We start from the raw sequence: 13613 nt of genomic DNA, 5'->3' as shown, positions 1-13613 counted from the left end.
TGATTAAATCCAATTTAATTAAATTACCCACATTCCTCTATTTAATTAAATAAATTACTCAATTTATTTAAATAAATTCACTATACCCATTTAATGAATAAATCATTTTATTCAATTAAACCCCCCTATCCACTTTTAATTAAATTCAAATTTAATTAAATAGTTATCCCAAAATTGAATAAATCTAATTTATTTAATTTCCCCAAATGGCAACCAAATTGAATTAAATTATTTCAATTAAATCCTATCCATCCACTTGCAAAATCCCAAACCCCTTTCTAATCCCTTCTAGAATCTTCTAATCACTTCTAATTAACCTAACCCTCCTCTAAACTTTGTCACATCCCTAAGCAAAAGGAAGTCACTTCTCAAACCCTCAAAGACTTTGATAACCATTAAAGGCTTTCAACCTTCAACCACTAAATGGCTCAAAGTCTTTGATAACCATTAAAGGCTTTCAACCTTCAACCACTTAATCCCCAAAGTCTCCAATAACCATTAATGGTTAACTCAAACCCTCCCACATGGTTAAAACATTTGTTTTGACTCAACCTCTACCCAACCCAAAGGTCTCATCAGGCCATTAATGCTTTGACCATGATTATCTCTTAATCATTTGCACAAAGGTTTATCCTTGGATTAACTCTTAATCCAGTGGGTAATCTTAATTTAGACTTGACCCTTAGCCTTTAGATAACCATGAGGTCTTCTCAGGCCTTTAATGCCTCCAACCCCTTCTCTCAACCCAATCCTATATTGACACTTGTCACCATTTCATTGGTGTCAATTGTGCACATAGATCCCCAACTTTCAAACTCAACCCTTGATTAAACTATTCAATCCTGACCATCCATTGCCCTGTTTTTGCTATAAATAGAGCTCTCATTCCTCCATTCTTAACAATCATCTTTCAAATTCGTAGCATTACACTTATGCTCAAATTCTTTCAAGCTTTCTCATTTCATATATGCTCCTCATTTAGCTTCTTTTAGATCAGGAATTAGACTAATAAGCATGTTTAGAATAATTTCTTTATCATTTTAGCTCAATCATAGATTAAATATAGTATGCTAGGATAGTATTCATACTAATCTTGTCATCTTATCATTTAGTTTATTGCATTTCTAAGATCATACATAGTTTAACACATCTCATCCTAAAAATCTATCAGAGCATCCCTCGTTCTTGCATTTGCCATCCCTAAACCATTTTGCTCAGTGATCTGAGAGAAAAAACATTGGTTTGAAGGACATTGTGAGATAGAGAACCATGGGACCCTCCTTGGGAAGCTGAGTAATACGTTATTACTCCATAGCTTGCATCAAGAAGTCCTCTGTGTGTGTGTGGACTAGTTATTTTACAATATTTTCACATATTAAATTCTACCAGCCCACTTTTCCCGCATACATTTCTGGCGCCCACCGTGGGGCTTGACCCCAAATAACAAATTGGTTTTTCAAATTAATGACTTTTACAGGTTTGCGGGAAACAGGAATCGGCACATCGGAAACATTTCATAGCGCATCCGGTTAACAATCTAGTGCATCCCGCTTACTGTTTAGCGCGTGGGAGCCATACTTTAGCGCGTGTAAACCTTTCTTTAGCACATGACACCCTCTAAAATTTTCTTGTAGGTCTCAACACAGGCAAAACATAGAATAGCGCATCAAGTTAACATATTAGCACAACCAGCTCACAGTTCAGTGCTTATAGTCCATAATCTAGCGCGTGAAACTCAAAAGTTAGCGCATCATATTTCAAATTTTCCTACAGGCCTGAGCACGGGAGAAAGAAAAGGGACAGAACAGCGCTTCCAGCACACAGATTAGTGCATCCAAGCAACAGTATAGCGTAGAGGAACATCATTTTAGCGCATCTAGTTTTTATTGTAGCATGGGCAGTCTATTCTGTAGCGCATTGCAGACAGAGGATTAAAATTTTATTGTAACCAAACTGAAATTTTAGACTTGTAAAAGTCCCCCAGATCATCTAACATTTTCTTTTTTTCTTTTGCTTGCAGGATTCTAACGGTTTCTTGCAGGTAGAACGGGGAATTTTATTTTAAAAATGATTTCTTTTGTTGACCACAAAATCAAAAATTTGCTTTGTTGACCATTTTCTTTCCATAGATCAAAAAATCATTCTTTTAAGGTAAAATGAACACTATGTTTTTGTGGAGCAACATCTTCGCCTAGATTTTAACAAATCACTGATTTGAAAGGCTAAAACAAACCCAATTGATTGCTTTGTCTCGAAAGTGGAAGGAATATGCTCTCCCCTTAACTGGGTGATCAAAAATTCAGACCACTCTTACAGCTTTCAGTAATTCAAGCATTAAAACCTTTAGCAGGCCTGCCTTCCCGAGGAGTTGCAATCAACTCTTAAAGCCATTTATGGCCGGTGTGAAGGGAACGACCTAAGTGGGGAATGGCTTTGACGCCAAGAATTCCAACCCACTATAATCAAATGTGGAAAGTGACAAAAGTCCTTTTCAATGGTTGCGCGCAGTGATTAGCCTTCCCCTAGTATCCTTGAGATACGTAAAGCCTTTGTTCTAAAGGTTGGGAAGCCTCCCGAGGGAGTTTATCACTGACAACCGAACGGAAAGCCTGATTACAAACCATAGAATTAGAAGCTTTGAACTGAGTCAGTAACCAGACATTTATAACATCATAGTGCAAGGGTGGGGAAGAATCCACCCCCAAGATTACTCACCATATATCTCCCAAAATAACTACTCAATTGTGAAGCAATTCACTTTGGGTTAATTTCTGGCAAAAGGCAAAAAAAGGGCGCCCTCTAGGGGGTGACATGGCTATTTGAGCTAACGAAGTATCGAGACTAGTGGGCTATGATGTTATTTATGACCCTTGACTAAAGAGTCTTTCTGAAGTGTATTACTTGTATCCAAACCTGTTAAAACATTGGAGATTTGAACACATCCTCGCAAAACATACACTTTTTGTTAGATTAGGCAAAATGGTTGTACTTTTTGTGCCGTGCTTGCATTTATTACTTTAGAAAATCATCCATCACACTTGAAAATTTCTCAACAAAATTCAAAATCCTCACGAAATCAACCAAAAGGAAAAAATAATGCAGTTAGCGCATCAGAGCAATGTCTTAGTGCATGGAATACTTCTGTTAGCGCATCCAAACCTCAAATTAGGGCGTGGGGTTAAAACAGTAGCGTTTTCATCTAAAAGCAAAACAATGTAAAGTCCTTTAGCGCATCCCAACAACAGTCTAGTGCGTGGAAGTAACATCTCAGCGCGTAGGAACCAAGAATTAGCGCATAAAATCTAAAAGTTAGGGCGTAACAGGCCCAATATAGCGCATAGCTTTTCCAAACAAATTCAACAACAATTTTCAACAGCCTGAATTTTAGCACGTGAAAGAAACAACTTAGCGTGTGGAAACCAAATTTCAGCGCATAAAGTCGAACAATTAGCGTGTCGAAAATCCAGGATAGCGCTTAAACTTTTCAACTGTTAGGCTGCCATTTTCAAAAAGTCCAAACTTTAGCACGTGCCTAGGGGCAGCTTAGTGCGTGTGCTCATTCCTTTAGCGCATCAAGTAAATTCAGTAGCGCATGTAGACTCTGTTCTAGCACGTGATCCAAGGCCGAAAAACAAACAACAAAACCAAGAAATTTTTTGAAATTTCAAAAACATTTTTAAAAAAAAAGTCTTTTTCATCAAACATCATTTTCATCAAACTAGAGTGACAAAAACCAACCATTAAAACTTTTCTCAAGCTCAATTTGTGTCAAAACAAAAGTTGTCAGAATCCTAAACAAATCGCACAATAGAGGACGTCTCTCCTATCATAATCCAAAAAATTTCATCATCAGTATCAATAGAATCCTTTACCATCTTACGGATCTCTATCTTAAAACACTTGTTTAAAATTCTCAAATTGTCAAATCCAGTTTCCAGATCGGGAAGCTTTTATCCATATCATTTGACACACTTTGTCGTGAAGGGGCATCTAAACCTTCACTCTGATAAAGTAAGATTTGAAAATTTTTCAAAAACAAGAATCAACTAAATCCAAACAAATCAAAGGAAACCATTGATCACTCATGCATGACTAATCCCCTTATTCTGAGAAGAAAGAACCTCTATCGTAACATCACGTTGAAGAAACAACAACCTAGTTTTTCCAAATTCATAAAAAGAAATAAGTTTTTATACATCAATCGTCAACTCTTCAAATCTCATCGGGTATTCCTTCATCACATCAAACGTTATATCCAAAACAAATCTAGCGAATTTGACAAAGAACCTTTGAAAACAAGAGCATACTGTCAAAAGTCTGCTTTTAATCAAAACATAAACCATGGCGGAAAGATCAATCCAGCATTCTTACCCGATGAGTGCATCACATATAACACACCTCGACCAGAACCACCAACACCCGAGCGACACATCAAAGAGACTTTTGTTCCTTTCATCACTGAAAGTTTTTACTAAAATGCCTGTTACTCGCTCTCAAAGTAACAAACAAAGCGAGACACACGCATAATCAAGTATGAATCGCAGATTATCAAATCCTTTTGAAGTTCCACCAGTAGAAGAACCTGAAATTACTGAAGCCCTTCTTCGGGAATGTCAAGAAAACCCTTCCTTCCAAAAACTTGTAGAAAAGCTCATGGAAAATGACAAAGAAAAATATTTGTTGATTCTTACAAGCAAGGGTGTTAAACTTCCTGAAGATTTAGACCCAAACATTTTTCAAACCAGATCTTGACAATATGCATATCAAGAACAACACAGAGAAGAAGAAACTCGCATACCTGAACAACATATTCCAGAGCAACACATTCCAAAACAACGCATACCAGAAATGCGTATACTTAGAAACACCAGAGCAACATATACCATTTACCACACCTTTTCAACTGAGAACCAATACAAGGCAAGAACTTTTTCCTCGACACGACGATATACCTTTGGCAGCCCTTACTCAACAAATGCAAATGTTGCAAAGACAAATACAGGATATGCAACAAGGGACAACAGTGCGGTACTCTTTGAATGAAATCTGTCCTTACCCATTTGACAGAAGCTTGAACATGGTGCCTTTTCCTCCAAACTCAGACGTTCCCAAATTTGATAAATATGATGGGAAAAGTGATCCCCAAGATCATGTTCAGGAATTTTGCACACTAAGCCTTGAATTTGCTCATGATGACACCTATTTAATGAGGTTATTCCCCAAAAGCTTGGGAGGGCAAACCATGGAATGGTTATCCAAAATCTCACCGCCTGTCAGATCATTTGATGAGTTGGTTAACAAATTCATAACCCACTATTCCTACAACATCCAACATGCCATAACCATGCTAGATGTTTGCAATACCAAACAAAAGAACAATGAAACATTCATGGTATTCCTTCAGCGCTGGCGACGCATGATCTCCAGATATCCTCGAGATATTCCTAAAAAGGAGAAAATAGAAATCTTCATCGATAACCTGAACGACGAGATGAGTTACCTACTAAAACTTCAATGCATACCATCATTCACTAAATTGATTGAAAATGGCATTCAAGTGGAAGAAGCATGTGTCAAAAAGGGCACACTCAAGTACTACAAGGAAGGAACAAACTCATCAAACTACAATAACCAAAACAACACCAACCTTGATAAATCTCAATTTTGGACTCGAAACATAAACGAAGGCAACAACGAATCACATGATCCCAAATCTAAGCAACCAGTGCTTGCATTATCTGGAAATCCCCAGCACACGAAAAATCTTAAAAATGCTGTACCAAATGCTAACACATATGCACCAAACACTGATCAAGGACAGCTCAACACAAACAACACCAACGATACTCAAAGCAAAAACATGAATCCAGGACCTAACACCAATTCACGCAACACAAACAATTTCCAAAAGCGCATCTTTACACCACTGGGACAATCATTAGAATCCGCATTCAGAGAACTTTTGGCAAAGAAGATTCTGTCTTTGCCTCCAATCAACAATTATGAACCCCCAATCAAACCACCTTGGTGGAATGATTCGCACTATTGTGATTTCCATCGCAACAAGGGTCATAGAACAAACGAGTGCATGAGATTGAAACACATAGTGCAGGACATGATTGATCGAGGTGACTTAATGGTCAATGGTCTCAAAACAAATGGTGATCACGGAGCCTTTAAAAATCCTCTCCCAAATTACAACAAAGATGGAGCATCAACCTTAGATGATACACGTGGAGCTCGTATTAATCACATCTACAACAACACCATCAACTACATATCAGCTGAAGATCATCAAGTAAATGTCATCACCATTCGAGATCGACATGATCATGAATCAGTCAATGTCACAACCCGAACATAGAAATATGTCTTGAAAGGACATACTACACCTGCAACTACCATACCAAAAATCCAATATGACTTGGTTAGCCAACTATGCAAAACTCCATCTCAGATATCTATCCTGGAATTATTAAAACTATCACCAAAGCACAAAGATATATTGGAACAAGCGCTATTGGAAACAAATGTACCTCAAAATCTGGATACAGACAAATTTCAAGCCATGGTCGCCCATATGACAGGACCTCATAACCTCACCTTTTCAGAGCATGACAATACCTCCTTGAGTCATTCACATAATACTCCTCTCCATATTGAAGTCATTGTTTGCAAACACCGAGTAAAAAGAGTCTTAATAGATGGAGGAGCCGGACTTAATATATGTACTTTAAAGCTTATCCGTGCATTAGGCTTCTCAGAAGAATCTATTGATCCTTGCAAGAAGATTACCATAAAGGCATATGATGATGAGGAAAGGTCCTCTAAAGGAACAGTAATATTGCCTATTCAAGTAGGCCCAGCACAAAAGGATACTATATGTCAGGTCATAGATATAGATCTAACCTACAATATTTTGTTAGGATGACCTTGGATACATGAAATGCAAGCAGTACCTTCTACGTATCATCAATGTGTCAAGTTCCCTTATGATGGACAAGAAATCTCCATATCAGCTAATCACAATCCATTTCAACATTGCAACACAATGGGGGCAGCCCAAGACAGTTTGGTTCCTCATAATAGAGAAAAGCAGCAATCTTCAACATCAGATCCACACACAGCAAAATCCAACTCCTTGTGGGGAGACTTCAAACAGAAAATGCAAATCAAAGACCAAGGCATAGGCGAATATTCTTTGGAGCCTTTATGTTTGGCAAAGTTGCCAATCTCACCTAGATCGCATGGTTTTCCTACTACATCAACACAACTGGCTACTCAGCCCATCACCAAATTTGATGGTACTTTCATCCAACTGGGCACTCTAGCACATGAATCAGAAGACAAAGACGTTCTTAGCTGGTTATATAAAGATGAAGAAGAAAATCATAGAGCAGCTGCTCTGGACATTGTTCTACCAACACACCTATATGGAAAAGGCTACTTAATCATGAAGCAAATGGGATATGGCGGTAAAGGACCTATTGGAAAATGTAAAGAAGGAGTCGCTGAACCTATAGATCTTCCTTCACAACCTAGCAGAAACAAAGCAGGATTGGGTTCTAAACTCACGTTCCTATTGAAACAGCCGCCATACACAACTACAAAACCTCAATGGAAGGAAAAGAAGAAGTACAAAGAAGAATCCTAGCAGGAAGCACTTTTTGAATCAGCAGAAACAATCCACAAGGCACGGGAACATCAAGATCAGAAGTTACATCAGGAAAAGCTTCTAAGTCATAAGAAGGCCCTATCTGCAGCAGTAGCTCATAGTCAAACACCAATATCTCAAGAACAAATCATGTCATCTCCAGATACCATTATCCCTCCCCGAGGAAGTACAGTCTATGAACAAATCCAGAAAGTAGAAGACGGATCTGATACAAAATCTACAAAGACCATCAAAACGGTATCCATTATCAAAGATTTGTTTTCACCATACAACATACCTATTTACAGCATAGATAGAATCTAGGATGATGCCTATGAGATAGATTCTAATGAATATGAATGGGGTACCTGCTCCAATGCTACTACCAATATCCTGGATGATACTGATTCTATATCCCTTTCTCAAGAAGAACATAACGCAGGAGATAGACCTCTTGAGTTTGGACCACAAAATATCTATGACGCCGAGGAAAACGAATAGAAACAATATGAACAAGTCTATGTGGAGAATAATACCATCGAGGACCTCGACGAAATCCTGGACCTCTTTAAAACCAAAACCCAACACGATGAAAACTCTATCCTAACACTTATAGTAGCCAAACTTGATCCACCCAACGATTCCTTACCACTTGTCTTTCCTGACCTCATCGATTGGGATGAACCTGAAACACATGATATACCCATTTTCCCAGATGATGCATCTATTATCCATTGCCTATGTACCGTAAATCCCAAAACAAGATCTACCAGTGAACAAAATAACGATATCTATCAATCAGGGAGTGCCAAGTCTCTCAGTCGCAAAAATGAACCAAATAAAAGATCTAATGCTGAAAACCAGTCAATGGCAGCTCTAGATCACAAAAAAGTAAAAATAAAGGACTCATCTGAGGGTGAAAACCTTTTTAAGGCACCTAACGATGGGAGACTTGACACTCTTCCTGAGCACTTTCATGAGCGATCGCCCATTTTGATTGAGCCCACTCAATCAATCAACATTGGTACCATAGAAGCAGCCAGAAACATACACCTTGCAGAATCTCTAATAGAGGAAGAAAGATCAACATTCATCATCTTCTTTAAAGGACAGCAAATCAACTTTGCTTGGTCATATGCTGATATGCCCGGAGTAGATCCTCACTTAATCATGCATCACTTGTCCATTTCTATCGGAGTTAAGCCAGTCAAGCAAAAGCTACGCAAGATGAACCCACAAGTGGCACTCATGGTCAAAACTGAACTAAAGAAATTATTAGACATCGGATTCATTCGACCCATTGACTATGCAGAGTGGATTTCCAACATCGTTCCAATATCAAAACCAGATGGTAGTATCAGAATCTGCACTGACTTTAGAGATGTCAACAAAGCTTGTCCAAAAGATGACTTTCCTCTGCCCAGTATCGACATCATTGTAGATCTCACAGCAGGCCATGCAATGCTCTCACTAATGGACGGTTTCTCAGGTTATAATCAAATCAAAATAACCCCAGAAGATCAAGATAAAACCGCGTTCACCTGTCCTTGGGGAACATACTGTTGGAATGTTATACCTTTCGGCTTAAAGAATGCAGGGGCCACTTATCAAAGAGCAATGACCACAATATTTCATGACATGATGCACACATTTATGGAAGACTATGTGGATGACTTACTAGCTAAATCTTTCACCAGAGCAGAACATCTTGGCATCCTAACAAAAATCTTTGATCGATTGGAGAAATTCCAAGTCAGGCTTAACCCTAAGAAGTGTGTCTTCGGGGTTACATCAGGCAAGTTACTAGGCTACATAGTCTCAGCTAAAGATATTGAAGTAGATCCAGCAAAAGTACAAGCCATCATGGACATGCCACCACCAAAGAATATTAGTCAACTCAGATCTTTACAAGGACGACTTCAATCAATCAGGCGATTCATCACTCAGCTAGCAGATAAAACTCTACCATTTAATCATTTACTACACAAAAATGTACCATTTAAATGGGAGGCCAAGTGTGTAGAATCTTTTTACCAAATCAAACAGTACTTGATGAATCCACCAGTTCTAGTACCTCTAGTCGCAGGAAAGCCTCTTATTTTATATATCTCAACCACAGACATATCGCTGGGGGCACTATTGGCACAAGAAGATCAACAAGGAAAGGAACGCGCCATATATTACATCAGTAGAACATTGAATGGCTATGAACTCAACTATACATTCATTGAAAAGGCTTGCCTAATAGTGGTCTTCACATCTCAGAAGTTCCGACATTATATGCTAGCACACACCATCAAGCTAGTTGCAAAAATTGATCCTCTCAAATATCTACTCAGCAAGGCAGCTCTTACAGGCCGGTTGGCTAAATAGGTCATGATTCTCAATGAATTTGACATCCAATACACAGAAAGACGAGCCATCAAAGGACAAGCAATTGCAGATCAGTTGGCCGAAGCATCACTACCAGGCAAACAAACCATGGAGGTTGAATTTCCAGACAGGGATGTTCTTGCTCTTTCTACCAAACACTGGACCCTATACTTTGACGGATCCTATACACAACATGGTTCCAATGCTGGCATTCTGTTCATCACTCCTGAAGGACACACTATACCAAGATCATACAGGCTTATGTTTCCATCCACAAATAATGTAGCTGAATATGAGGCACTGGTCATAGGCATCAAAATGGCCGTAGAATGGAAAATCACAGAGTTAAAAGTCTATGGGGACTCGCAACTGGTCATCCATCAAATCAATAACAACTATCAGACAAAGGATGATAAGCTACTACCCTAGAAACAAATGGTGGATGACTTCAAACAGTATTTTGTGCACATCACCTTTGAGCAAATACGAAGGTTGAACAACAAAGCAGCCGATGCAATGGCTACAATCGCTTCATTACTACAAATTCCAGTGCAACAGAGTCGTTATGAGTTCTTGGTAGAGAAATTGTTCTCCTCCGCCTATGACCACTCTGAATCCCATGTTATCTATGCCTTGACTGGTTTAGATTCTCCGTTATATGGACCAATATACGACTACCTCAAGCATAATATCTTACCCATTGACCAATCCCATAACCAAAAACATAACTTTATCTGACAAGCTGCCCATTATACCCTCACCGCCGATACTTTGTATCGTCGAGGTCTCGATGGTACTCTTCTTCGTTGTCTTGATTATAATGATTCTGATTCTGCTTTACACGAGCTTCATGAAGGTATTTGTGGCACACATTCAAGTGGCACTACTCTTGCTAAAAATCTTCTCAGGATGGGATACTACTGGCCTACAATGGAGAAAGACTCATATCACTTTGCCAAGAAATGTCCTAAATGCCAAATCCATGGTAATCTAATACATGCACCAACACAAGAACTGCAGCCATTCACAACATCTTGGCCCTTTTGTCAGTGGGGACTGGACCTCGTTGGCAAAATTCATCCTTCATCATCAAATGGACACAAGTTCATTATAACAGCAACAGAGTACTTTACCAAGTGGATAGAAGCAGTTCCCATGACCATAGTGACAGGGAAACAAATTGCCTCTTTTATCCTCAATTATCTGATCTGCAGATATGGTATTCCAAGTTCAATCATCATAGATAATGGACGGCCCTTCAAGAATCAAGATGTCCAAGAACTATGTGAGAAATTTAAAATCCAACATAAGTTTTCTACACCATATTACCCACAGGGAAATGGTCAAGCGGAAGCATCTAACAAAACAATACTGAAAATCCTCAAGAAAACAGTAAACGATGCAAGTAAAGATTGGCATGTACAACTCAATCCAACACTTTGGGCATACAGGACCAGCATCCACACACCTATCGGAGCAACACCATACTCATTGGTATATGGATCGGAGGCTATTTTACCACTGGAGGTAGAGATCCCATCTCTCAGAGTCTCTTTGAAAGGCTTAATCCCAGATGAAGAGTATCGAGTTAACCGCCTGCAAGAACTTGAGCTATTAGATGAAAGACGCCAACATGCTTATACTCATCTCAAAGCATATCAGCAACGCATGTGCAGGAGCTACAATCACAAAGTCATTCCCCACAACTTCAAAGTTGGTGACCTAGTCCTTAAAGAAAATCCAAGAAATTAGCAAGATCGAGAAAAGAAAGGGAAATTTGAGCCTAACTGGTTAGGTCCCTATGTCATCATCTCAGTTTATGGATCAGGTGCCTATCAGCTAACAAATTTTGAAGGAGATGTACTCGATGAACCAACCAACAACATCCATCTGAAAATGTACTATACTTAAAAATCCAAAGCACACAAAAAGCCAAAAAAAAAAAAAAAATTAAAAATAAAAATAAAAATAAAAAATAAAAATAAAAAAATAAAAAAAATCAAAAAATCCAGAAAAAGAAAAAACAAAGTACAATAAAAACAAAGGGTGAAAACCTGGTAAACAGGCACTCTTGTGAAAGAATGGCTCCTCCATCTATATCCATACCATTTTATCCATACAAACACTATCGGCCATCGCCCGACACTTAGCAAAATATCCATTCAGGACATACTTAGCGTAGTCACTATCCTGATTTGTCTATATATATCCTCTTACCACTAATCCACCATGGTTTGGAATCACCGTATATATTCACATCAAGAGGCACACTCAGCTAGGAGCATTAACTTGTTCACAACCTTGCAAACATTCAAAACATCACAACTAATGAAAAACGCAGAAGATCACATCCAACAAACCAAAACAACGCTTCATCACAAAAACAAAAACAAAACAAATCGCAAAAATACCAAGGATGGACGATTTTTTGAAGTACTGAATGTTTCACTATAGCATAAAATCTTAGGTAGTTTTGCATTTTGAATTTTTTGCATTATTGGATTCTCTTCCTCATCTCACTAAATGCTTCACAGCTAGAGGTCAAGGGGAACTTCCAATATTTTCTTGGTCTTCTGTCTGGGAGGTGATCACTTGTACTGTGTGAATACTTGCCTCAAGATGTGATACATCGAATATCACTGAAGGCCTGATTCCACTTCACGCATACAAATGATCTAATCTTGTCTGTTTACGCAATACGCACTCAGGTCGTCCTGGTTCAATTATACCTTGACGCTTGTGCTATCTTGCAAAATCAAAAATCATGTAAATTTTTCTCAGGTCATTATGGTTCAATTATACCATTATGCTTGTATAAATTTTCAACATATCCTAAACAAATCAATGCTCAATGATGATATCTACAAAGAAAGCAAACAAATGGCTATATCGGATGGCAAATACAGAATGAAGGATGCTCCAAAAACAATTAGTTGCATATCATTTTACAATTAGTTGCACATCATTTTACAATTAGTTGCATATCATCATTCCATATCATTTAAAACGTGTTTGCATATCATTTAAACATCATTTACATATCACGATACATTTAGCCGCATATTAAAACATACATCTCATTTTCAAGATACATCTCACAGCATATAAAAAGCATACATCCTGCATCATGCATTACATCATATATTGCATCATCACATAAGATAACCCACATAACATGCATCCATATAAACACATCGCATAGACCAAAAATGGTGCCGTATATATATCTAAAAAATGATCAATCATCTACAAAATGTGTAAAAACACTATGTCCAGTCCAAAGGATAACAATGATCCAACAAATACAACAGAGACCATGTCTCTCAAGTATGACTATCTCCTGACGGAGACGGTCTCACTCCAGATGCACCTGCCCCTGGATCTCCAGGAGGGTCCTGTCTCGGTGGAGTAGTGACACCTCGGCTCTCCAATCATGACCCAATAGCTCGAGATCGGCTAGATCTCAACTGAGAAAAACTCTCCACTCGCCGATCCCTAGGTACTACTGCCTCATAATGCCGCCTGTAGTACTCTGCCTCCTGGGCTCTCAGTGCCAGCTCTCTCAGGGTGTCTCTCATCGGACCAC

This window comes from Cryptomeria japonica, chromosome 4, assembly GCF_030272615.1.
Source record: "Cryptomeria japonica chromosome 4, Sugi_1.0, whole genome shotgun sequence".
Taxonomy (NCBI): domain Eukaryota; kingdom Viridiplantae; phylum Streptophyta; class Pinopsida; order Cupressales; family Cupressaceae; genus Cryptomeria; species Cryptomeria japonica.
Note: the sequence above shows the minus strand (reverse complement) of the source record.